The sequence below is a fragment of the Streptopelia decaocto genome (genome assembly GCF_964273445.1).
Source record: "Streptopelia decaocto genome assembly, chromosome: 1".
NCBI lineage: Eukaryota > Metazoa > Chordata > Aves > Columbiformes > Columbidae > Streptopelia > Streptopelia decaocto.
This window is the reverse complement of record NC_138663.1, coordinates 171,401,348-171,427,437: the sequence shown is the minus strand read 5'-3', so window position 1 is coordinate 171,427,437 and position 26,090 is coordinate 171,401,348.

Here is a 26,090-nt window from a genome sequence, read left to right as displayed (position 1 = left end):
ATGATTCTCTTTACTGACCATAAAGGAGGGTGACAGATGCTTATATCTGCACTAAAGGCAAAAAATACTAATGAGGTGAGTCCTAGCTGGACAAAAGTTTGTAATATCATCTCCTTCAAAACTGTTGTGCTAGAAAATATATTTTGATACCCAAAATAATACAGAAGTTAAATAATAATATAAACATGATACCTAAAATAATGTAAACGAAATAGTGTTTTTGAATAACATACAATACTGTAATTACATTAAACAACTTCACCCTTTAAGGATGTGTCTTTAATAAATAGTATAAAGAAATCTCTGCCAAAACAGTGATAATGTATGAGAAAATATTTAATCTCCATAATTTCATAGTAGTCTACATATTTTTTTCTTTGAGAGAAAGTAGAGTACTTAGATTTTTTTTCTCTAAACCTATTGTAAACTTCTGGAAAGGTACTGAGTGCTTGATTACTAAGCATTGTGCCTGATTTAATCTTATTTTACATGCAGAAGCTCTAAACACCATATTCAATATTATTACTTTATTAGATGCTCTTAGGATATCTTCCTATTGACAGCTAAATGAAGAAGTAACTACTTAAGAAGTAACTACTTACTTCTACTCTTAAAGGAGTCATTTGCAAACACACCATGAGATGAAGTGTTGGCATTTTTTTGTTATGTATTTAAAGAAAATCCAGGTGCCTTGAAAAAGACAGAAAAACATGAGTTAAATGGATAGAGCTGTGCTTTTTAACAGTTTTAGCCTGCTCCTTACTTCAATCAATTAAGAATTCTCTGTGCCTTGCCACAGTATGTGGCTCCTACAGCATGAATACTTTATGCTTCACTTGGTCTTCTGTAATACCTCCCAGGAAGAAAAATACAGGTTTTTTACTTTTTCTTTCTCCATCCATCATAAGCAGCACAAATATGCATACTGTAAAAAACTTAACATTTCATGCATAATAATTGGACTGCCTGTCCTCATTAATTTCTTATTTTATTTGTGATTTTACTTAATTTGCTACTTATTCTTTTGAGGAAGTTGTCTCTGTGGCTGCCTAGATTTAACAATAACTTTGACTACACATGGACCACTACACTCACAGACTTTTAAATAATGTCCAAGTGTTTATGGCACCTACTGAAAGACATTTGCTATTACTGCACATTGAGCGTGCAGGTGGATTTCCTAAAATAACTAAGGTCACTGTTTACTTGTATTAGTTTTCTAGTAAAGTCAGTTAAGTATTTCATTAAAAAATCTAATAATTATTATAGTTGTCAAAATATCTGTATTTGGATGTGATCCTACTCAGGAAAAAATAAAATAAAAAACAAACAAACAAACAAACAAACAAAAGAAACCTGCCCTAAATTCTAGATTTATCTTGGCTAAACAGAGAAGCAGTATGCAAGGTGTTTCGCAAGTATTGACTAACCAAAGAGGATTTTGGCTTTGGGATCTAAGCGGTAGTAATGCAAAAAACATCCAGACTGGCGGTACTGCTGTTAGAAAAGCAAGAGTAAAAGTGAAAAAAAAAAAAAAAAAAAAAAAAAAAAAAAAAAAAAAAGAAAAGAAAAAAAAATGCTGCATGTCATATAATTAAATTTTCATTCTATCCTCTTCAAGCTAGTAGTCATTGACAGAAATAGACTGTCTGTTTCCTGTCAGAGCCAAGACAATGAAACATGTTTACCTCGTAAAATTTCTGTAGCACAGGTCCAAAATAAAGTATACTATTATTTTGCCGAGTGTTTTGCACTTTCAGTCCATTAATCTTCAGTGACTTTTTAGGAATGGTAAAGGGATGCTAATGTTGATTAAATATTTATAGTGATGATTTAAATATGACTGCTTTCCTAAGTTCTAGAGCTGCCACAGCTGTTTGTCAGATCTGCTTGCCATGACCTTTCTTACTTTTTTTCAAAGACGGACAACTACATTTTATTTTGTTTTTAACAAGAACCATTTTCTAGTCACTGATCAAAGTCTAATACAAAAAGAAAACATTTATAATTATGGTCAACAGTGAATGTACTCTATTTGCTCTTGGTGATTCAAAATCCCCATCTAGTTAGATAGAAAAAAAATAACTTTAGTACCAAGCAATTTATTATTAAGTGATTTAAGTAAACTTTAAACTGCAATAAAACTATTTTTCAGAAATTAGTACTATGTTCGAGATTTTCAAGGGTGTATTTATATAAGACAGTGAAAAATGGTGTTATTAAGTAATTGTGGAAAATATTATTTTCTTATAATGCATGTCCTCTTAATGCAAATTACTAGCAAAAAATAATTCCATAAAGAAAAGCAAAAATAAAGTTGCATATAGTAAAAAAGTAATAAATGCTACAGAAAAGTTATGTATAAAGATTTTGGTCTGCTCATAGTATGTGTACTACATATAAACTACCACAATGCGAAGAATATGTAAGTCCATGTTTACAATTTAAACATGTAACTAGAGCTCTTGAGTTCACTAATCCAATACAGTTTCTAAACTGTAACCATAAAAAACTGAAACAATATTACTGTTGGAGTGGAAAGGACAAACAAGGAATACGTTTACAGAAAACGAGGTAAGAGAGTGATGTTTCTTCTTTTTTTTTAGAGAGGGTGGGAAAGAGAAAACAGGGTGATAAAGGAAAACAAGTGAACATAAAATTTTAGAATAGCAATCCTGAGAGAAAAAATTCGTAGGCCAGAACTCTAGAAAGTATAAATGACACATAAACTCTTTCTACTAAAACATCTTAGATACAAATGTCTTTTAGTTTCTTCATATAAAATGCTGGATACATGCTTAAGTTAGACTTTTGCAAACATTTAAAGAAAATTTAGGCTATAGAGCTAGTGGATGTTTCCCTAAGACAGAAATTGTGCATAGATCTTATTATTCAGGGTGGGGTCTTATTCTCAATGAAATTCTTTAGATCTCAGATTTAGTTGTATGTATTCCTATAAGCGATTTTCTACAACATAGCAGGTTGGTTTTTTTACATACTTGTGAATAACCTCCAGAAAATTATAGGTTTAGATTTTTGAAGTGTTTCTAATTATCATAGATTTGCTAGCCTTCTGATTTTCTAGTGCCTTGCCTAAAGTATAAATAAATAAATAAATAAATAAATAAATAAATGCATCTATTTAGAAATTAAGCCTGTGGATCTTCCTTATCTTTTAACCTAAGACCCTAACTAATCAAAATAAAACCACATCCAAGCAATACCCTCTTCTAAAACAGATATCAGCATTTAGTGATGCTTGAAGATCCTCTATGGGAGTCATGGAATAAGTGCCCTTCTGCTGCAAAATAAGGTGCACAAAGTATCTTCTTAAATTAGTAGCAGCCCATGCACAATATTTTCAATGACTCTTCTGTTTGCAGATGTATATATCTAGGTATAAACACAGAGGCAATCTCCTTTGTTTTTGGAACAAAACCAAATAAGGTTACAGTTATAATCTAAAGATATAGGCTACTATATATCAATACATATATTAGGCTATTATATGTCAATGCTTAAACATGTATAAATGCAAATGTTTGTCTTCATGCATGTGTACATGCTTAATATGCATACACATTTCTACATATGTATGTATAGATATAGCTACAAATATAGATATATCATATTTCAGTGACCAAAAAAAAAAAAACAGGTAACCAAATGGATAATGGAATTTTCTGCTGTAATATAATAGTCAGCATGACTCAGTCTGCATCTCTGTTGTGGTTCAATGTGTTAAATGAATCTTGCTGCCTGAATTTCTGTTGCTGCCAGCTATCTTTAAGTGGTGATTCATTCAGTCAGCTTTGGCACTACTTTGGAATAGCATGAGACATGGAAATAAGATCCAGATATCACATCACCCTCAATGTCTCAAAAATCTGGAGATCTTCAAGTTATTCAGACATGAAAGCAAAGAATGAGTTAGTTTTTCCCCCCACAACTTACAGTTTTAACAAAATATATTTTGTTGGTTATTAAAAACGTGAAGTCATATGCTGATAAATCTATTTTCACCTTCAGAATGGTCCTGCTCTGTTCCAGGCTGGAGACTCTGAAGCTATCTCTCAGAGCTTCTTGGCAGTCTGCAGGGGCTGGGGCTCTCTGGAGGGGTCTCCAGTTCTGTCAGGGCAGGACCTGGGAGCCAGGGCCTGTCCCACCTCCCAGCCAGGAGCAGAGCAGCTGGGGGCCCTGGTAAAGGCCCATAGAGATGGGGTCAGGCCAAGGTTGAGCTGGGACATGGGCCTGTGGGTGGGTCCAGCTTTTCACAGTCCATGGCTTGGGAAGGTAGGGCTGTGGGGAGCTGGAGACCGGCCCTGCTGTGGCATTGCTGGGGTAGTGACTGATGGCTCCAGGGGGCTCTAATGGGATCCTGGGCCATGGGCAAGGCTGGGGGAGACCTGAAGAGGCTGGGCAGGGTCACTCAGGGCTGGTGGTGCCCTTAGTGTGCTGACAATATTCAAGATCCTTGTTCTTTTTCTGACTGCAGCACAGAGACTTTTAGAGGGCAACTAGTAATTTCTCCTTGAAATACCTCTGATAGATACTTATCTAGGCGAAGATGTCTCTATGTTCCTTCAGATGTTCCATTTCACATGTTTCCATATCACATCACTCATTTGAAAACTTCTAATAAAAAGGATAGAATTCTTTGTTTAAAGATGAATTGTTATGCTTAAATCCTTGCACCATGACAACAAATCTATGAGTCACAGAAATCTGAAGATGATGCCTTAATTAAGCTTGTTATAATATGCCATTGCATTATGTAATTTCTGGGGTATGTTTCTGTTTGTATTTTTTGCTTGTTCTTTGTTGTTGTTTTCTTGTTTTTTCTTGCATCTATTGTAATCTGTTAGCAAGGCTGAAAGTGCTGGTATTGTCACACTTCAAGTATTTTGGCTATATGCAGATATTTTCTCGCTTTGCATGAATATTTTCCATAGGCATTATTTTTGTATCTCTGCGGTTATTTGAGTTCAGCTGTCCCTCAAGTAATTTGGGTATACACATATGCTAAAAAGACATACACAGCAAAACAACATGTAATTTCTGAAGACCTAAGAGCCTGTAGAGTGAGTTAAACAGAAGTGGTAAAACTACTAGAATTACTCACCTAGTGATTCTTGACAGAGAATATTGCTAAAAAACAATTTTTAAGCTGAATGCTGAGCTGTATCTTGAAAATTCAGGTGCTGTAAAACTAGGGAAAATACTTATAAAATATATATTAAATATTATATTTATATTGAAAACTAATAGATATAATTATTTATCACACAGATTCTGAACTGTGTATCGTAAATGATACTTTACAGACATCACCATTAGAAGAAATAGTAACAGAATTACAATCTGCCCTTGAGTGCAAATGCAGCAAATAGAAATATGTTCTTTTGAGTAGAGTAGAAACACATTGCTTTCTATGACAGGTAGAATGTGTAACACTCAAGTTAAAGATGTGTTATTGAATGCAGAAACTGCTAGTACCACCTACTGACAGAACGACGAAACTGAAAAGTATTTTATGTTTATCATATTCTGTAATATAATAATAGCAAACCAATTATTGCAACTCTAATACCTTGTTTGCAAACAATATGCAGTTATGTATTGATGATGAATTTGAGTATTTAGGGTATGTTTTTGGTGAACTGAGCTACTAAGAAAGTAGTTATAAATGAAAGAATGAAAAGAAAATTTTAAAATATATATCTCAGCCAGCTATTAAAGCCAAACAATTTGAGAAGAAACTATAATTGTTCTTATATGAGGTATGCAACTAGGAAAAAAAAAATGAAACCTTTTCATTACTTTATGCTGGGCCAACAATCCAAATTTTGAACAAAGACCTTATCCACAGCTGAGTGTATTATAGCTGCTGGTCTAGAAGTACCTTAAATTTAATTGTTTGAAATATTTAAATCATTTTCATACCTGTTTTAACTGTCTCTAACTTTTCCTTATGTAATTCTTCTGTTTCCAGCCAGACCACCACTCATATACTTGGATTTTGCTCCCAACTGCACCATCTAACACTCCTCAAGAAACTATGAACAGAAATACTGAAATATGACCTATTGGGCTACCCTAATCTAAGCCACTTCCAAGTTGAAAAATAGCTTGTATCAAGGGACACATTTACATTACTCTTCCATTTTACCTTCCATTTTATGACTCGTTTGCCTTAGTCATTAATCTCTGATGTGGAACGTGGTTAAGAGCTTTGAAAATCTAAATATGCTACCATCTACTGAATTTTCCTTATATACTATGGCAGTAATATCTTCAGAGAAATACAGCAGGTTAGTTAAGCATGACCTCTCTTGCCTGAATCCATGTTAGCTACCCTTGATCAAACTGTATGGGTTTATTTTCAACATTTCATGAGAGTTCCTGTGTTTCCTCCCAACAAATTATAAACTCACTGTTTTCCCTCATGACCATTTAATGTAATATAATGAAGTTATCTTTGATGCTTTTCAATCCTTAGGAATCTCTCCTGAGTAGTGTGAACTTTAAAAATGTCAGTGAAGAATTAAGTAATTTCCTCACTTGCTTCCCTTAACACTTTTTTTGCTGATCAGAAAAGACAGAAGCATTTTAGGGGCTTCAATAAACATTCCCACTGAATGTGTTTCCAGTTGTGTATCAAACTGGAAAACAAAAAAGCCTACCTCATACAAGTGCTATTTCTCATTTGTCTGAGAATAGTAATATTACATAGACAATTGTTAAAAAAGAAAACCAAACAAACAACTAAACAAAAAATACAAACCAGAAAAAATGACAAACAAACAAATGCAGCAAAAAAACCCAAACAAACCAATTTTAAAAAACAAAACAACACAAACAAACAAAACCAAAACCAAAACCAAACCAAACCAAACCAAACCAAAAAGGACAAACCAACCACCAAACATGAAATGTCATAATTAAAGCTGAATGATCATTTTCTTTAAGCTAAAAAACCCACCAAACATTAACAGAGACATATCAACCCTTTATTTCTGTTGCAGCAGTCAGAAAAAAAAACAACGAAGTAGAATACATTTTGAATTTAGATGAGGAACAAAAGCATGCAAAAAGTGATTAGAAGTAGCTGTGTTACCTCCTGTCAGAACCTTACATATTAAAAAAAAAAAAAAAAGACTTCATTCTTATCCATCCATTTTGTTAGATATTATTAGTAGATATAGTAGATATTTTTGATAAAATAAAATTTATTAAAAAAACACCAAATTTTCTCCTAGATAATGAATATATTAAAGGATATTACATTTTATATTGTGTCCTTTAATTTGAGAGTGTTTACATTTTGTGTATTTCAGAGCTTTAATACTATGACCTGCAAATCCCAGAAGGAGAATTCTTCAGGCAGACCAAGTCAATAAGTAACTGCCATTTGTTGAATATATTTTTAAATATTACCATAAATAAATTCTAAAAGTATGTATTTTACTGGATTATTACTCAACAGAGAAATATTTGTTTGGTTTTTTGAACTTAAAATGTTAGAAAAGTGCAATTGTCACTTTATCATTCAAGGAAATAATTAACGTAGAATTCACATAACAGTACTTAACCTAAGATGATGATGATGATGATTATTATTATTATTATCATAAGAATCATATTTTTGTCATTATTTTTATGAAAATATTTGAAAAAAATATTGACTGTAAGTATTAAGGGGTCAGCTGTGGTTCGGCACAATCTCAGGTGCTAAAATGGATGTTAAGTAGACACAAGAGACATGACAAACTTATACAGACCAGGCCTAATCATTATCTTTGCAAGCTCTGGAACAAAAAGGTTGTTAAATTGTTAGCAAACACCAAGGGCTGTTCTGGCCTTATTTCATGCTATTTCTGCAGGGTTCTATTTCCCAGTGGTCTAATAGCTCCAAAGGTAGCTCCAATTTTACCTCTGTGTTTTCCCTACACATTTTCTGAGCTCATTGCTGTTGTCAAACAGACACAATGTTGACCGCTAGGTACTGAGTTCACTTTCTCGTGAGTATAAAGTGTTAAATATCTCTTTCTGTCCTAGAGGAGCAGAAGGGAAATTTTATTCAGTTTCTTCTTTTAAAGATAGAGTTTAACAATTTATTTATGATTGTTAAGAGTTTAGGGGATAAGCAGACAGGGAATAGTCCCAATTTTTGCCTCTCTTTATTCTGTTCTGTCTGCACAGAACATCTAGGGTTATTCCCCAAAGGGATCAGCCTGCAAGACTGAAAAATCACAGAAAAAAAGGATGTGGGACTCACTGTAGTTGCATTAGTTAAAATCAAGATCTGCATTAACTCACTGAGAATAGTTAACCTGTACAATATTTAATATTCCTCAAAGAATGGATTAGAAAACAAGTACAATATTCTCTAAAAGTCTCAAATTCTGTTTAGTGAAAACACAGCATTTGTCACTATATGAGGTATCCTGTATACTCCTGTGATATCAAATCTATTCTTTGCTAACAATGGAAAAACACAGACTGCACTCATCAGGAAAAGTAATTACTCATATAATTTTCTTTTAAAACTTGATCTTCATAAAAAAGAGTATTTTAATTACTTGCATGAATCTATTAGTATGTGAAATCACCAGCTCCTACTAACCTTGAAAAAGGACAGAATGACTGAAATGCTGATTTTCTGTTCTAATGAATTCACGTAAATAAATTACCATTTTTATGAAGTTCAAAAATTTAAATAATAATAAACCAAATTCAAAACATACATATGAAAACTGAATCTTCCTCAGTGATGGATTAATTTCTGCCACCTCTATTTGTAGTAGGCCATCCAGCATGAAATACGGTATAAAAATAAATTGCAATTTAATTAAAATTAGCTATTTGTTACTGAATGTTACTTGAGGTTGATGTCAGTAAAGAATACACAACTCTATCAGAAGTAGTGAGAGCATTCAGAATGGTTCTCAGGAGTGTCAACTAATGATGGTGAATGGATTATTATTGTTCTAAAGATGATAAGCACAAGGCAGTCCTTCAAGATCCACAGGAAATTTTGGGCACCAGAGAGGTAAGGAGCAAGACTTAAAGAGTTAAAGTTTCTTTTTCTCTCTCTCCCTTTTTTTTTTTTTTTTTTTTTTAATTAACAACAACTTCATTATTATATTCTGATGATAAGAAGTTATGTGATTGGGGGAATTCTTGTTCTCTCTGACAATCTGTGTGCACAACTTCCCAAACCAGATCGTGTCTGTGCTGTTCTTCAGACTTTCAGCAGGAGTCACTTTAGAGCCAGGCACCCCATAGTATCTACAGTTGAGTATTTGCATCATTCTGCATCCATAGTTACAGATTGTCTTTTACTGACAGTGGAAACTAAAGACACAGTTTAGTCCTCAACGTTCTTCACTCACATTTTAAGAAATGAGAAGAAATACCTGCAAAATCCTTGAAGGGGTTTTGCTATTTTATTTACAATCCAATACTTCTACACAGTATTCCTATTTAAAGCATAGTACAATGAATGAGAGAACTCTAGAATTTCGTTTTTAGATCTCTGGAGACAGAAAAGGCAGAAAGCTGTTCATGCACTTTCCTGTAGGAAGAGTATGTATGCCTTACTTTGGTAACTCTAAGTAAGTGAGTCACTTCAGAAAGGAAATTGTTGAAGAGCTATATGACTGAACTTATATAATAAAAGTACACAAGAGTGGAGTCATAGGTCTGTAATAAGAACCTGATGGCAACTGAAAAGTTAATTAGAGTAGTCTGGCTAGCTCTAATTGAATTGGGAATAGATCTTTCCCTCTCACTTATGGTGTTAAGAGACACTCCAGATCTATACTATCAGTATTATAGGCTACTGAAAACCAGAGAACTACCTCTGTGATGGCATTACACTCTGTAGAGGAAAGAGGTCAGTTTATAGCTATTTGTTTGGGGACTCTTTTGTTTTGCTTTGTTTTCTTGCAGTAACTCCATTTCTCACCACTCTCTGATAGTGAACAACTTCATGCTATACCCTATGAAACTCCTTAATGTGGTTATGTTTTGAAGTATCTCAGCCTTTTACTATAGGGACTCTTACAGTTCTGCACTGAGACTTCAATATTTTTGCAAAGACATTCACTAACATTTGATGGGGGAGGGAAAAGGGGAAATAGAGAAATAGCTTGTTAAATGTGAAATTATTTATATTCTACCTGTCTGCAATCATGAATATAATATTACGGTTGAGAAATTATTATCTTAAGACTTCACAACAAGATTTCTTTTTACTTTGTTGTACCTCTTTGGGCTTTCCAAAGTTTCCATAATAGGCTTTAGCACTTTTTAAATGGTAAGGATTTTAGATTATGGTTTTGTGTGTGTGCGTTTTGGATTTGTTTGGGTTGTGGGTTAAGTTTTTGTTTGGTTTGGTTTGGTTGTTTTTGTGTTTTTTTGTTTGTTTAGTTGGTTTGGTTTGGTTTTCTGTGTGTTTGAGTTATTTTCTTTTGTTTGTTTGTTTTTGTTTTTCAAAAAAATTAAAGTTAAGCATCTGATAGGAGCCCAGTGTGAGCTGGGAGATGCTTCCTTCAATCCAATCTCATGCCTCTGTAGGAGTTCCACTCCTGTCTCCCACTGGGGAAAATTCAGAGAAGGGACCGATCCAGATTTTGATCTCTGTGGATTGTGTTTGTGTACTGCTTTGGGCTTGGATAGAGTTAACTTTTTGCATAGTAGCTGCTATGGTGCTGTGTTTTGGATCTGTGACAAAAACAGTGTTGGTAACATAATAATGCTTTTGCTGTTGCTGAGTAGTTCTTACATACCATCAAGGACATTTCTGCTTCTCACCCTGGCACTGAGGGTGCACAAGAAGTTGAGAAGGGACACAGATGGGTCAGCTGACCCCAAAAGATCAAGGGATAGCCCACACCATATCATGTTGTGATCAGCAATAAAAGTTTAAGCAGGAAGGAGGAAGGGGGAACATTCAGAGTTATGGCATTTTTCTTCTCAAGTAACTATTACATGTGATGGAGCCCTGATTTCCTGGAAACGGGTGAACATCTACCTGTCAATGGGAAGCAATGAACAAATTCTTTATTTTGTTTATTTGCACACACAGCTTTTGTTTTGCTTATTAAACTGTACCTATCTCAACCCATGAGTTTTCTCACTTTTGCCCTTCTGATTCAGTTCCCCATCCTACTGAGGGCAGGTGAACAATTTTCCTTTAGTGAAGCCGTGTTGGGTCTCTCTAATCACTTCCCTGTCTTCTGCCTATTGTGAAATACCTTTCAGGACACTCTGGTCCCTTCCAATCCCTAACATTCTGTGATTCTGTGATTCTATGATCCTACTGGGCACAGAGGTGAGGCTGACTACTCTGCAGTTCCCAGGGTACCCCTGTTTATCTTTAAAAAAAGTGGGTGTTATGTTTCCCTTTTTCTATTCAGCTGTAATATTCCAGAGCAACCTAATATTTATATATTATATAACTATAATATATAATATTTAATATCACACTTATTTAATATTTTATTTATTACATGCCTATATAAGCATATATATTATTTTATTATATATCATAATGAATATTAAACATTACAATACATTTATATTTAATATACAGTATATATATTAAATATTTTTTGTCTAAGTGTGCAGACACATTTCTACTTTAACATCTCCAGGTGTCAATTGTTTCCCATACATTAAGAACATTATTTACTTCACTAAAGTGACAGCACATTAAAGATTTAAAGAACGTACAGAAGATGAGAAAGGTTGATAACTGGTCTTCCTCAATGTTAAAGAAGAGAAAGTAGAACTCAGTATTGCAAAAATGCAGTCTTTTCCAGCATTGCCTGGTATTTTCAGTTTAAGTCAAGAATCTTCTTTGCCTATTTATGCTGAGAAAAATAATACCCTACCAAACTATTCAGTATAATGAGACTGCTTGAGGAACATGATATTGTTTAATGTAAGTATGCAGCATGTCAGCGTGAACAGTACTTCAAAGCATTCATCTCAAAGTGAAAAGCAAACTTTGACAGAGGCAACAAAAGAAAAAAAAATGAAGAGAAAAATACAAGCTTATAAGTAAAAACGTTCAGTATAATGTGCACATTCATTAAATTGCTAAGGAAAAAAAACAAAGTGAGATAGTTATGAGAAAATGTAACTGCAAAGGAATCCCACACAAAAAGCATTTCTGAGATGCCTGATAAATGAGCATCTGAATAAGGAATGCACCTGAAAAAAAAAAAAAAAAAAAAGTCAGTCCTCGCAAATTAAAATACATTTATCTATTTGAAATACATTCACATTTATGTTATGCCCAAAGCAGATAACACATTGTTATTCTGGCAGGCTAACAAGTAATCACTTAGCTGCTGCCACTCTGTCTCTAAAGAAAATGGTGCATTACTGATTACACGAATTATCAACAGTTTTAAGGGATTTAGGAGATAGGAGCTGCAGTTTATTCAGCATCATAGCAAGTACAACTAAAGTACTGAAGAAAAACTGCATCATGAACATTATAAAATCTCAGGTCATGAAAACTAAATATCTGTATATTTTGCTTTTGGAGAAAAGAAAAAAGCAAATTTTTTAAAATAGTGTTGCCATTCTTCATGTCTTTGAAAAAGTTTTCTCATCTTTGTTTTCTCCCATGCCAAATTTAGAACCAGGATTACCATTTCACCAGCAAACTAAATTAATTGCCTAGAAAGAGAGATTATTATCCATGAGGGAATGTTTTTGTTGTAGTAATTTTATTCAGACTGCTTTACTAAAAGCTGACACAATGCTAACATTGTGCACCACTTCTCCCATTCTTTTTTTTTACATCAATATTGAGAACTTGTTTGGTAACCATCTGCAAATCATAATATCCCTGCATCCTTCAGGCCTTCCTATATTTGACCTTAGAATGTCACCTGATTTCAACATTTCTTCCCAGTCTTCCCTTTCTAATTCTGGCTATTTGGCTAATCACTCCTTCAGGTCATAATGATTCTTTTTTTTAATCTCAATTCCTCAGGCTGTCCACTGCTGTTCTTACAAAACATTACCTTAGAAAGGTCCTTACATTCATTTCAAGCTGTGCTTATACTGTCAATCTTTTCTTTCCCAATAATTTACTTCTCACCTCTACTTTGTGTCAACTCATTTTTTTTTTTTCTCCCCACATGCAATTGTTATTACATTCTATGGTTTTTCAGATGTGTGGCTTGTCTGTTGTCACCTTAAATCTCCTTTTCCACTGAACTGTCAGACTGAAAGTTTCTGTCATAGCTAATATTTCTTTACGAATCTAAGGATAATAAATGGTTGTGAAAGTGGTGTTTATTGTTTAACACATATTTGACAGAGGAGTTCACATACTGAGCAAAAGCCTATGACAGAGGAAAATTTCATTACTGAAATCAAGTTTTGGAAAGAGAATGAATGTAAACATAAAGAAGTTTAAAAAGTGAGAACACATTAGCGGGTGCATGCTGAAGAATCAGATACTACCTTTGATGATCTGTACACATGAATTAATAGAAAGGATGGCAAAACGGACAATTGGTGTCTATAAGAATACACTTTATTTGAACTTTGACCAGGTTAGCTGGTAATGATGTATCCCTATTTATTTTTGCTGAGTTTACTAAATAATTACAGTGTCCATGCTTTCAGAAAAAAAAATGTAGTGTAGGACAGAACAGTAAATCACCCATAAGAAAGGAAAATAAACTGAGCAAATCAAATCATGGACCAAAATTCTGCAAAAATGAAAACTATTGGGACAACTATGTTTAGAAAAATATTGAGCATCTTATGGCTAACATTTATCAAGTAAGTGTGAGTTGTAGCTTTAAAATCTAGAAAGATAAATCATCTTTGTTTTAAATTTTATTAGAGTTTTAATATCCTCCAAGCACAGTGTAGGTGTTGTTTAAAATAGTAATAAATAAATCAAACTTAACAAACTGCTTACTTCAGCTATTTTATCTCTCAAGGTGTTTTGTTTATTCCTATTTTGGAGAAGAAAATATGATGAAGAATTAAATTAGTAATATTTATAATGTTACAGTAGTGTCCAATATATTTCACCCAAGTCAGTTTGGTTTTCCCTTGAAATAATTGCTTTTTCATATTGCCAGATAACATTATTTAAAAAAAAAAATATATATATGTACATATACATGCACATACACATACATACAGATACATGTGTGTATATGCAAACACAAAACAAATGGATAGAAATACAGTGTAAAACTTCTACCATGTTTTGTCCTTGTGAATTATTTCCTTATATGTTGGGTGGAGTTGCATAAATAATCCTGCAGATAAAAAAGTCTACTACTAACCCACAAGAAATACCCCTTTTTTATCCTGACAATCTGTTGATATTGTCTGTGCACAAACTAATACAGAAAAATCAAAGTAATTATTCTTTTATATCCTTTAAATACGCTGTTTAATTCAGTTGGAAATTGTACATGATGGAGCCAGTTATTACTTATTTATAATTTTTCACAATTGCAGATGAATCTCTTAAATGGTCTTTTGCATCTCCTTTGTAACAAACTAGACTATTCAAATGTAAACTAGGCCCTGAGTATGGTGTATGAAATCAGATTAGTTGGCCACAGGCAAGCTTGTAAAATCTGGAAAGAAAATATGTAATTTTTACTGTTAAAAATATTACCAACCTATGAACATTCTCTGTGTGTTTAATGCATAATTTCACTGTAAATAAGGCTTTCTTTCAAAATGTTGTGAAGTTCCTTTGCAGCTTGTGGTGAAGACCATGGTAGGGCAGGTTGTCACCTTGCAGCCTGTGGAGGAGACCATGGTGTAGCAAAAAAAAAAAAAAACGTGAAGAAGAAGGAGAGGCAGAGTTAAACTTTAATATGCTGATCATAATCCTACAATCTAGGTTTACAAGTACTTCATAGGATATAAAACGTTCCATTTGTTTCTTTCATCATTCACAGCAAAAGGTAATGATGTCACACTGGCCAACCTGTATTTGCTTAAGCAACACAGTAGCATTGCCAGTATGTACCTCTCTTGTATCCTGAGAAGCATGACTGTAAACATGATTCCTGAAAGGTGATGTTAAGTAGGACAGCTGTAGGAAACCTTTCTCCACCTGTGAAACCTTCTCTCCCTTTGTGACAGAAGTTTTACCAGTCACTTGAACTCATGAACACAAAACTCCTGACAGAACAAAATACTTGACCACATGCCTTATTTCAAGTAAGTCAGAGATAAAGGTATCAGGACAAATCCTTTTGGAAACAAAGTGCTACCTGTATTTCAAAACTGAACTAACATCTGTTATCAGAGGTCAATGAAGAAAACAGAAAGGCTCGAAATGACCTAAGTATGAAGTAAGAACTAAGTGGATAAATGGCACTGTACTACTCATTTATAATGTGTAAAGTATCATAATACTGCAAGTTACAACTCTAGCACTGGGAAGTACAACTTCTCTTACTTCAGTTTCTACCTTCGTCCAAACAACAAAATAATATTAGAGAAAAACAAACATGTATTATTTACTGCAGACAGAGCATTAACTGTATTTTGGTGTAGGTGTTATCTGCCCTACTATAAGATGCTGAGTTTAGTTTCTGTGCAGTTCTTTATTTTTAGTGTTTGTTTGTTTGTTTGTTTGTTTTAAGCTTAATATCAGTAGACAGTAAAGTATGGTCCTTTCTGTGAAAACAGCATGGCTTCTTCACATATCTGACAAGCTTATATGATAAAATTTACATGAGGTTATATAATTTTACATAATGTAAATAGCAGGAGACTGACTTTAATTTAATCTATGAAATCCAAACATCATAAATCATGTACGGGTTGTTGTGCTTTGTTTTGTTTGTTTTGTTTTCCTGTGGTAGAGTGTAACCTAGGAAAATTCATATAATGTGATTGTCAACATTTAAATGTGTGTCAATATCAATATATATCTCTTAAAAATAATTATGTACACACAAATTTAATAGACAAGCTACTGACAAAAAATTAAAATAATGCATAGCAGATAACAGTCATGTAATAAGACAAATCTCACTGACTAATCTTTCTCAAATGAAATATTGGCTATCTGAGTTTGGTGTCATGCTGTTTTTCACAAGCTTAGGAAATATTTAGGATTGTAACTTCAATAATTTGGTAGCTGAGTGAAGAGACAAAAAGCTTTTCTTTATCCCACTGAAGTTAGATGGAGTTTAATACCAAACAATAATTCCTGTCAAAAGCCTGCCTCATGCTGTTGAAAACACATGGTGTATGTTTTTTTTAGTCACCATATGAAAACAAGTTAACATTCTAAACTTCTGTAACTCTGCAGTTAAAAATCATATTATGACAAAAATTAAAGTTGAGGACAAACTGAAGGAAGACAGAATGACAAAAAGAGTGAACATCACTAGCCAATTGCTCCTGAACACAGAATCATAAACAACAAATAAGCTCTAAAATTACAGACAATTTGGAATCAGAAAGCATATATTCAACTCTTGTCTGTTTAACAGCAACAAATATCATAAACTGTGTGATGACGTGACTGCTTATTTTGTCTTTTTACAGAACCTATGTTGATTCTTTTATATTGTTTGGCTTACGTGCTGTTGTTGTTTGAGATATCAGCATTAAGTAGGATGGACACAGGATTTGCAGAAAAAAATTCTACCTAATCATTACTAAATACCTTGCACTATGTAAAATTAAACAAAACAACTTGACACTAGGACAACACACATCCATATTACTCTCATACAAGATGTAGTTTTTAATTCCCTAAAGTAATTCAAAGCAGTGGGATATATTTGGCTGCCCTCTATAAACAACGTGACAAAACATTTTTCACTTGATATTGAGATGCAAATTAAAAATATTCTTTCTAGGCAGCTGTGAAAGCAACATAGTAAACAGTTTATTTGAGGAGCATAAATTTAAGAGCCTAACCATTTTATCAAACTAATTTCCCTTTTTATTATTTTTTTTTTCCCAGAACAAAGAGTGCAGTGACGAATGCAGTGGGAAACCAGTCTAACAAACACATTTTCTGTCCCTAAAGCACTCCTTTAAATCTAGGCTCCACTGTATTTTGAAATGACTTATGTCAAGGCCATTGAGATTTCTATTGTTAGAACAGTAATTTGTTTTTGCACAGAATTATTATCAACTATTGTGTAGTCTGTGAGCTACGGAGGCAATAATAGAGAAACATTCACATGGCCCATTTACTGGATGAGGTTGCATAAAGTCCATCTGATTATGTATAAGTGGTTATTAGGAAAGGATCTGAAATAAGAGTCACAAGAGAACTACAAATCCTCAAACTGACTATTACAGAGTCATTTTGCAGGAGCTGCAGTTTCCTGAATATTGGATACTTTGTTGACAATGACTTCTGGACAACAATAAACGATGTTTTTACAAGCCAGCTTCAAACTGTACAGTTCAACTGCCAAACAGGTCTGTACTTTTAAATCAGAAATATTAAAAGCAAAGGGGAGAAATAGTTATTGATAACAGCAAACTCATTTGGGGCTTTAGAGAATATAAATGTTAAGCCTCAGCAGATTTCATGAGGCATTATGAAGTTCTGAAGACAGATATGTTTTCTTATGAGAACTGAATGCAGTAATTTATCAGCATAAAGCTCTGAGTTTGCATAGATCCTTGGGCTGTAGCACAGGGAAGTGACAGGAAAGTTATTCGTGTCAGAGGACAATTTTAGAACAAGTAGTTTGTGTCATATTAAGACACAAAGACCTGTATTCTTTAGAGTTTGCTTGTTCATTAATCCATTCTGTTTTAAGATCTTTCATCCCTACTGTGATCCAAAGGCTATCCAAGATCAGAGAGAAGTCCCAGTAGGGCAGAAAGAAATCCTATGGTGCTAAAAAGGCTTTGAGGTAGATACTATTACTGAAAACACAAGAGTTGACATCAGAGGGTGCAAAAAGACATAGGAGTTCACATTTAGAACTTTGCACCTGTAAAATATTGTTTAGACCTTACTGATTAAGGGTGACACAACATGCACTGCACTTTCAAACCTTTTATTTTATGCCACCCATGCAGGGAAAATTGCATACACATGCTTGTGACTTTAATTATCCTATTTTAATTTGCAAAGGTTATCTATTTTATGTAGAAAGTTTATGAGCAATTTTGCCATTAGAATAATTCTTTGCTTGCATACAATCAAATATGTGTTACACCTTTTTTACAGATGCTTGTGCTTTTATGAGAAATAAGTCTTGGCTAATGATCTCTTTTCTTGATAGACATAGAACTTCAAGTTCACACCTGACACTTGGCATGAGCATAACCAACTACTTTGAGGATGGAGACAACAGAACCTAAAATAAATTTAAGTTTTAATTTAGTTCAAATAAGGCATAATGTCTTGGGGCATGAAAATACAAAAATGCCTTTACCTTTGCTTAGTTGCTATTTTTTTCCTGAATTATCTTTTAAATTAAGTATGCCACACAAAACAATTTATTTGTGTCTTGATGACTATGATATTTGGAGATGTTTACATCTGCTCAGTCTTTGAATCTTCTTTGAACTTCAGTAGTTGCATTCATGATGATTCAGAATGAGACTGGAATGTGTAAATAACTGGAGTTTGTATTAAAAACAAACAAACCAACCCCCAACAACTTAAGAACCCTGAAGATAATAAATTAGATTACTATTTCTTAAAGAAAGTTGAAAATATCTCTTGAAGGTGAAAAATTATTATTCAACTCATTATTATTATTATTATTATTATTATTATTATTATTATTATTATTATTATTATGAGAGACGTTCAAGGAGCTAAATTCTTACGATTTTTAGTGAAGAAATATTTCTTAGTCCACTTGAAAGATTTCAAGATCAAGCTTCAGCATGTGAAAAGTAATCCAGTACTTTTCTTATTAAAGTACTGTTGATTGTCTGGAGAAAATAATTGCTGTTTTAAGTTCAGACTGTCAATGGATCACTCAGCTTCCTGGCACTCTGCCCCTGGACTGATATTGTTAGCATAGGCAGGATGCCACCTAAGTTATTCATGTAAATTAGGGTGGGAATGAACAATCAAGGTCTTCCATAGAGGAAGAGATGTTGGTTCACAACAGAGAGCTGTGCTTTAACTACCAGTCAGTCTGAAGGGCAGCTACTATTGGTATAGAAGATGGAGAGAAACTCAGAAAGTAATAAGACCTAATAGAGGAAATGTGAAGGTAGATAAATTCAACTGGAAACAAGTCTGAAAATAAGACAACAAGAATGATAAATCACTGTTAACTATTTGCAGTCACTTGGAAACTTCCAAGGAGAAATCACTGTGGGAACTGTTGGAAAGAAGGTAATATTTTGTGTTTAAGCAACGTGTTTGTTTAATAATTAAATAAAATAAATAAATTGTTCCCATTCAAGCAGGAGTTAACCCAGGGTGTCTAAGCAGATTGTCATAGGATGGTCTTGCCTTATAATCCAACACAAGTTTTACTACAACTGAATGCTGTTCCACTTAAAGAGAAAGAACAGGGAAGGCACAGAATAGCACAGATGAGAACAGCGGTTCCCCAATAATGGCCCCTGTCCAGACTGGAATAATGAGGGGAAAACCTGCTCTTTGGGATCCTAATTGGGCCACAAAGGTCTGCTTTATCTGTTTAGGTGTATTCTACTTACATAGCTGAGGAGGTCGGTATTTAATTTCTGTAAGTGGTCTCTTGGAACCAGTCCCAGTACTAAGACTGCATTACTATAGCATTGCTGTTTTTTCTCAGGGTTAACTCTTGTCTCTCCAAGACTGATTGATCTTCATCAAAGACAAATTGTCAAAGATTTGTACAATAATACAAATTTTGTGAACCATTTTACCAGCTTCATGCTGCATTGAAATCGTTCTCAGTTTCATTCAGTTAAAATCACTATTGATCCTTGAAATGCTTGTTAAGTATCTGCTTGCAGCTCTGCTGCACCTTCTCTCAGAGCTGCCCCAACCATGAATATATTACTTGACTGGCTTTTTCCCCTCCTCAATGAGATCTGGAGTTTCAGCTTTGCAGCTTTTATGACTTTGGTGAAAATATTCAAAAGGACTTGCAAATTGTGCTGCTCTTTTTAAAAAAAAAATCCTTCAAATCACCTTTGTGTCTGATCAGCTACTCAGATATCAACAACCAAGATATTAATCCAATTTTTGGAAGTGTTAACTCCTTCCACGTATGTAACAAAATGTCAGACAAAAAGTCCCTTGTTTATGCCTGTGGTCACTAGGATCTGAATCAGAGCAGAAGAGACCTTCTTCCTCTGAATGACGGTAGTAATGTAATATAGCCTATGGTGACTTCTTCCTATCAAATCACTTGGCATGTTGCAATAAATTATATACTGCAGAGTTGTGTCAAAAAAGGTGGTTTGTCCATTGGAAATTTTTGCCTGGAACTATATTCAAATGGTAAAGCAGAAATAGACACATAAGGAAAACCCTGTTTTGCTGCACTTTTATATTTAAGAATTTTGACTTATATCCATTAAGTTAAAGTTTTGCTTCAAAACTGTAAGGTTTTATGTCATTCTATATATTCTAGAGGATTTTCTCCCCTCAAATCTGAATTTTAAAGTACAGGCTCTACTTTATATTTTCAGAACTTTTAAAATTAATAGAAGAGACATGTCTTGCTTGTCTCTAATATTTTTCTTTCTATAATAATGATAAATGGTCTTCTCATTTGGCTAGGAACCATTGTGTTAATGCAATAATGCATTTAAAACCAAAATAAACCTGTACGCTATCAACATTTCCTATCAGTTTGTGTGTTTGGTTTTTAATACTGTTTTCAAGTGCACATTATTCAAAGATGTACTCTTGTTTTACTTTAGGATCAATGAGAACGTAATAATTACTGCAAAAAATTAAGCATGTACAAACAGGTAGGTATCTAGAAGGGAGATATATAAGATGTGTAAGTTTCCCTTATACTTAAAAGAGATCAAGTTGATTCACTTCAATAGATATGTCATATAATTTGATATGGCCTACATATTCCTTTGATTTCCAGGTGTCAGTCTATAGCAGTGTAGAACTTCCAAAGTCATATGTGTCATATTTCTCTGACTATTGAACATATCTCAGATCATATTAAACATTTACTTTTGGGGACCTGAATTAAAACAATGAAGTATTAGCCAATATAATGAATGGAATCTAGAGAGTTATTCAGATAATAAGTTCCTAATTTAGAGTGAGCTAAATACCTCTGTAGGTGTGTAATGAGCAGACGTGAACTGATTGTCATAGGTGCTTAGAGACCTAGTTCATATGAAGAACACTTTCTTTATAAACCCCTAAATGTCCCAGTTTGGGAAATTAGTGTAACAAAATCTGATATAAGATCTTATGAAAGGGTTAGGTGATGCTTATTTACCAGAAATATAAGTAAGTAATTTGCTTCTACTGGTGCTTATCCTCATAAATTTCATGCACTCCATCTCTTTTAACCACATACTCACATATATAAAGACATATGTGTCTAATGGTCTGGTCAGCATCTCTTTTTTCCACAGAAGAGAAGGGATACCAGTTATTGAGTCTTCATTGCCTTTCTGGGCCTATTTTTGATGAGAGCAAACTGTCTTCTATATTGTTTAGGAGTCATCATTCTTGTTAAGTGGTGGCCCTTTGCATAAAATTCTTCCTGTTTCATCCACAAGTCTTTGGCCAAATCTTGCTACCCGTTCTCTGCTTTCCCTGTTTGAAATATATGTTTGAAATATACATCTACAGTCTGTTTTCCAGGTGAGCTAATGGTAAAAGGAATAATGCATAAGATATGCCACAGCCTTGTGACCACCTTCTGCTAAGACGTGTCAATATATTACAGTATTAATAAAATCTCAGGTCTCTTGAATAAGGGTGATAGAGACCTTAATCTTGCAACAAACTAATTCACACGTCATGATGACTTGATCAGCTGCTGCAGTTATCATCTATAGAAGAGAAATATTCAGACTACTGTAAAGCTGGAAAAACAACTCTGGAGGCACATATGCTCAGTGCTTCCGCTTGCTATTGTATTGACTAGGGTAATAGTCTACAGCAACTGCTGAAGGAAGTGTTCAGAGACTGGAAGGAATCTATCTAGTGGCTAGAAGAAGAGGAGAAAAAGGTTGGTGAGGGAGGGCCATGGATGCTGATCATCCTTAAAACTGGATTAAAACTCACAGTGCTTTTAACTAGAAACACAATAGAAACTATGAATGAACTCAGACTCCATTCTTCCTTGGAAGTCAGGTAACTTCCCATTCAATACTGTGTCTAAGCTTATAAAGAGCTGCATAAAATAAATAATGACACTACCTGAAATTCCTTCAAGAACTCAGACAGCATAACTTGGATTTTTAAATCAGTATACACATATTTTAGTGCAAAGAAGTAAATGGTGCACCATTATGTGTACAAACGTGGCATGCTGCCCCTGTGACTTAAAAACATATCTGTATAGATTAACTGTTTAAGTTCATTTTTGGTGAAGAAAAGATCTATGTGTCGTTGCTAGAACACCATAATGTAATGATCATTTTACATAGCAGATGTAGAGTTATAAGGCATTCTCCAGAAAGAAAAAAAAAAAAAATGTTCGGGAAAAATAAAGTTTAATACATGTGAAAATCATAATAAGTTATATTGATGTGTCCAGATTTACTGAAATTTTGCTCATTGTAGACAGTAAAACTACATTCTCAAAAATTCTGAGAAAAGAAAGAAAGAAAGAAAGAAAGAAAGAAAGAAAGAAAGAAAGAAAGAAAGAAAGAAAGAAAGAAAGAAAGAAAGAAGAAAATTAAACTTACTGTGGACAGGCATATTACTTTTAAATTCTAATTGATAACGGCTATTATTGTTGGTGGGCTGCTGTAAATTGAATGAAACCTCTGATCCTATGAACTGTAAGAATGAAACTGCAGCAGAAGTTGATTTCAGCTAAGATTTTCAAGAGTGGCTAGCCTCCTTCGGTGACAGGTACTGTTAGAGTAAGACAGAAAGATAACATTAAATATCTGTTGAACTGGAGAAGAAAAATCTATGATAGACAGCATGACTGACAGGAAGAAGTAGAATGTGGCACCACCTTTTACCAAGTTGACATCATCTGATCAAAAACACCTGATGAAAATGACACTTAGTCCTCTTACTTCTTGTCACATACAGCAAGCATCATATTTCAACAGCAACACTATCTGCAGTTATTTTTACCTTTTATGGGATTGTAGACTTTTTTTTTATTTCTAACTCCTGTCCTGTCTTCAGTTCTGGGGTTCAGATGGCTGTGACCAAGAGTCAGAAACAGAAATGTCAGACTACTAAATCTGGTCAGGAAGATATCTGGCACTCTGATCAGATGTCAGCAGAGACATCTTGCATAGCAGAAGGATGCTGTCCGTAGATCAGCCACACAGAAACAATGTCATGAATCCAGTTACCGTGGATTCTAACTGTAGTGATTTACTTAGAACAAAATAGACTCTGTCCTCACACCACAGCTGGGCCTGGTACAAGCATGACTTGTTTCAACAAGTTTATTGTTAACTCCATACACATTTCTAAACTCATATAATTTTGCTTTGTTGTACTTGGATTGTGATTGTGATTGTGATTGGATTGGATTGTGATCGGCAACAAGAACAGTAAAAAATAAATAAATAAAAAAGTTTCTGGTTTATGCTATGTAATCCATGCAGCAATAACTCTCCATGAGGTGGTGCCTAAGATTTTGTGGTTCAGTCCAGGACATTAGAGCATCTCTAAATTATTAATATTCATTAATTCATCTGTTTGCTTCTTCTGTGATGTGTCGTTTATTGGAAATTCATGGTCCTTTACAACTGATTGCTGATCTTTCTGTGATTGAAAATAATCATCCAGAAAAACCTACTCATCTAAATGTCACCATGAATACTCCACTTTGGGTTGTCACTAGCCACCAAGATATCTCTGCTTGTGAGTGTGGTTACTAATATTATATTTATAATCTAAAGGTACTATTATTGCATATGGAGATCCATGATCTCAAATCAGTAAAGACTGACACAACAACCATTTACACTTCATTAGTCCCCTAGCTGTAATTGTGTAGGTAGTTCTTTCCCTAAAGTTCATTTTTCTGCCAGTATAGACACTATGCATAGAACACTAGACATACAATTTTATTTTCCAAGACACAAAACCAGAATCATAGAATCCCTTACAATAGTTTTTTATTGGTGTGTTGAACTGGAGGTCTAAAGCTGTGCAAAACTGCAGCTACATAGTAATACCTTCAACAATACTGGGTACCAGTTTGAGGGGTAATTCCCAGCTATACAGATAAACTTTAATCCACTCTTGTTTATGTACAAGAGCTTTACCATCATAGAGAGTTTTAGATTTTCTGTTAAACTCTTAAGCAATTCAGGTCTATACTCAGTACAACACTGAGTATATGAAAATATACCCATAGGCATATGAAAATATAAGCTAAAACAGCCTTAATATTTGGTTACCAACTTACTGGTTATCTGTTGAATGACCAAGAGATTTTAATATATTTTCATTCCAAGGTTGCTTAAAGAGTTACAGACCCATGGTATATCTTGCACATATTCTTCTTATGCACAGTCACTGTGCATTAGAACTTCTCTTGAATTATGTCCTGGTTTTGTTAAAAACAAGTTTATCTTTCAGTGAATTTTGCCTGTCAGCTAAAGCCTCCATATTAAATGCATTTTCCTGGAGAACCAGACACATGTTTTGGTAAACCTAGCAATGGAATGCAAACTTATTGATAAGCACGGATGGACATCTCGCGAGAGGGGCGACGAGAAACAAGTGACTAAGAAACTGACCAACTGTGTATAACATTCCATTCATGTGAATACTTCATATAAAAGTGGGAGATCACTAGGATCTCGTCCCTTTTCCCTTTTCCCTTCTGCTTATGGCCGACCTTAGGAGAGGATCTTGCTGGTCGTCCCTGAGAACTGAGGCCTAGTGAGAGACTGAATCCAGCTCCGGTTGGCTGCAGAGTCTAATCCAGGACTTTGGTGGCCGGCTCTGCAGTTGCTGAGACTTTCAAGATTGGTTTTGTATATTTTGTATTATTTTCTCTATTCTTATTAGTAGCATTAGTAAAACATCTTTAATTTTTCCAACTCTCTTCTCTCTGTCCTTCTTTCCCTCCCGATTGCCTGTGCTGAGTGGGAAGGGGGGAGAGGGAGGGGCAAAAGGGGGAAGTGGGGGGCGAGAAAAGGTTAACAATACATCTGCCAGGGTTTTATTGTCACCCCACAATCTTAACCCTCGACAAATTACTTCTGAATCCAGGAGAAAACTTACAGTACAGTCACTATTTTAAAGCAGTTCAAGGCTGTATTCACCTACTGTTCAGAACAATTCAGAATTTAGTGGAGAGTTACACTTTCCAATGTTTCAATGAGATAAGTGAAAGCAATCAGTCTGCATTTTCATAAAACAGTCATGTTGTGAAAAGTATGATTTTTTCAATTCAGCATTTTTTTTAAAAGATATATTGGTTTCTGGAGAAAAATCTCAAAGTTTCCCTCATTAAATGAAGTTTCTTCAACATCTCCACAGTTAATCTTACAGGGTATCAAGTAACAGTGTTAAATCATTGCATTAACAGAGATGACCGAAAAAAATGCAGAATTTAAAAAAAAAAAAACAAACAACTTATTTTAATCTTAACAGACTCTAATAAACTAAATTAAGTTTACATAAACTAATTAATTGTATGAGTTCATTTTGATAGACAAATGAGCTATTATTGCTCAATTGTATACAAAGTACCAAGGAGTATCGTTCATGCCCCAGAGTAGTCACATGAATCACATGGTTACTTTCTGATTCTCTTTGCGTGGCCTGACTTTTCAAAACAGGAGGCATTCCATAACTCAGCTTGATGAGGCTTTGATTCTCACTAGGCAAGGATGGACTCAGCAGGGAAGAAGCACTTGTAGAAAGAACTGCCAGGAGATAAGCAAGACTCAAGGAAGTGTCAATCAGGCCACTGTTCTCTACTGCTGTGTGCAAGCAAAAACCT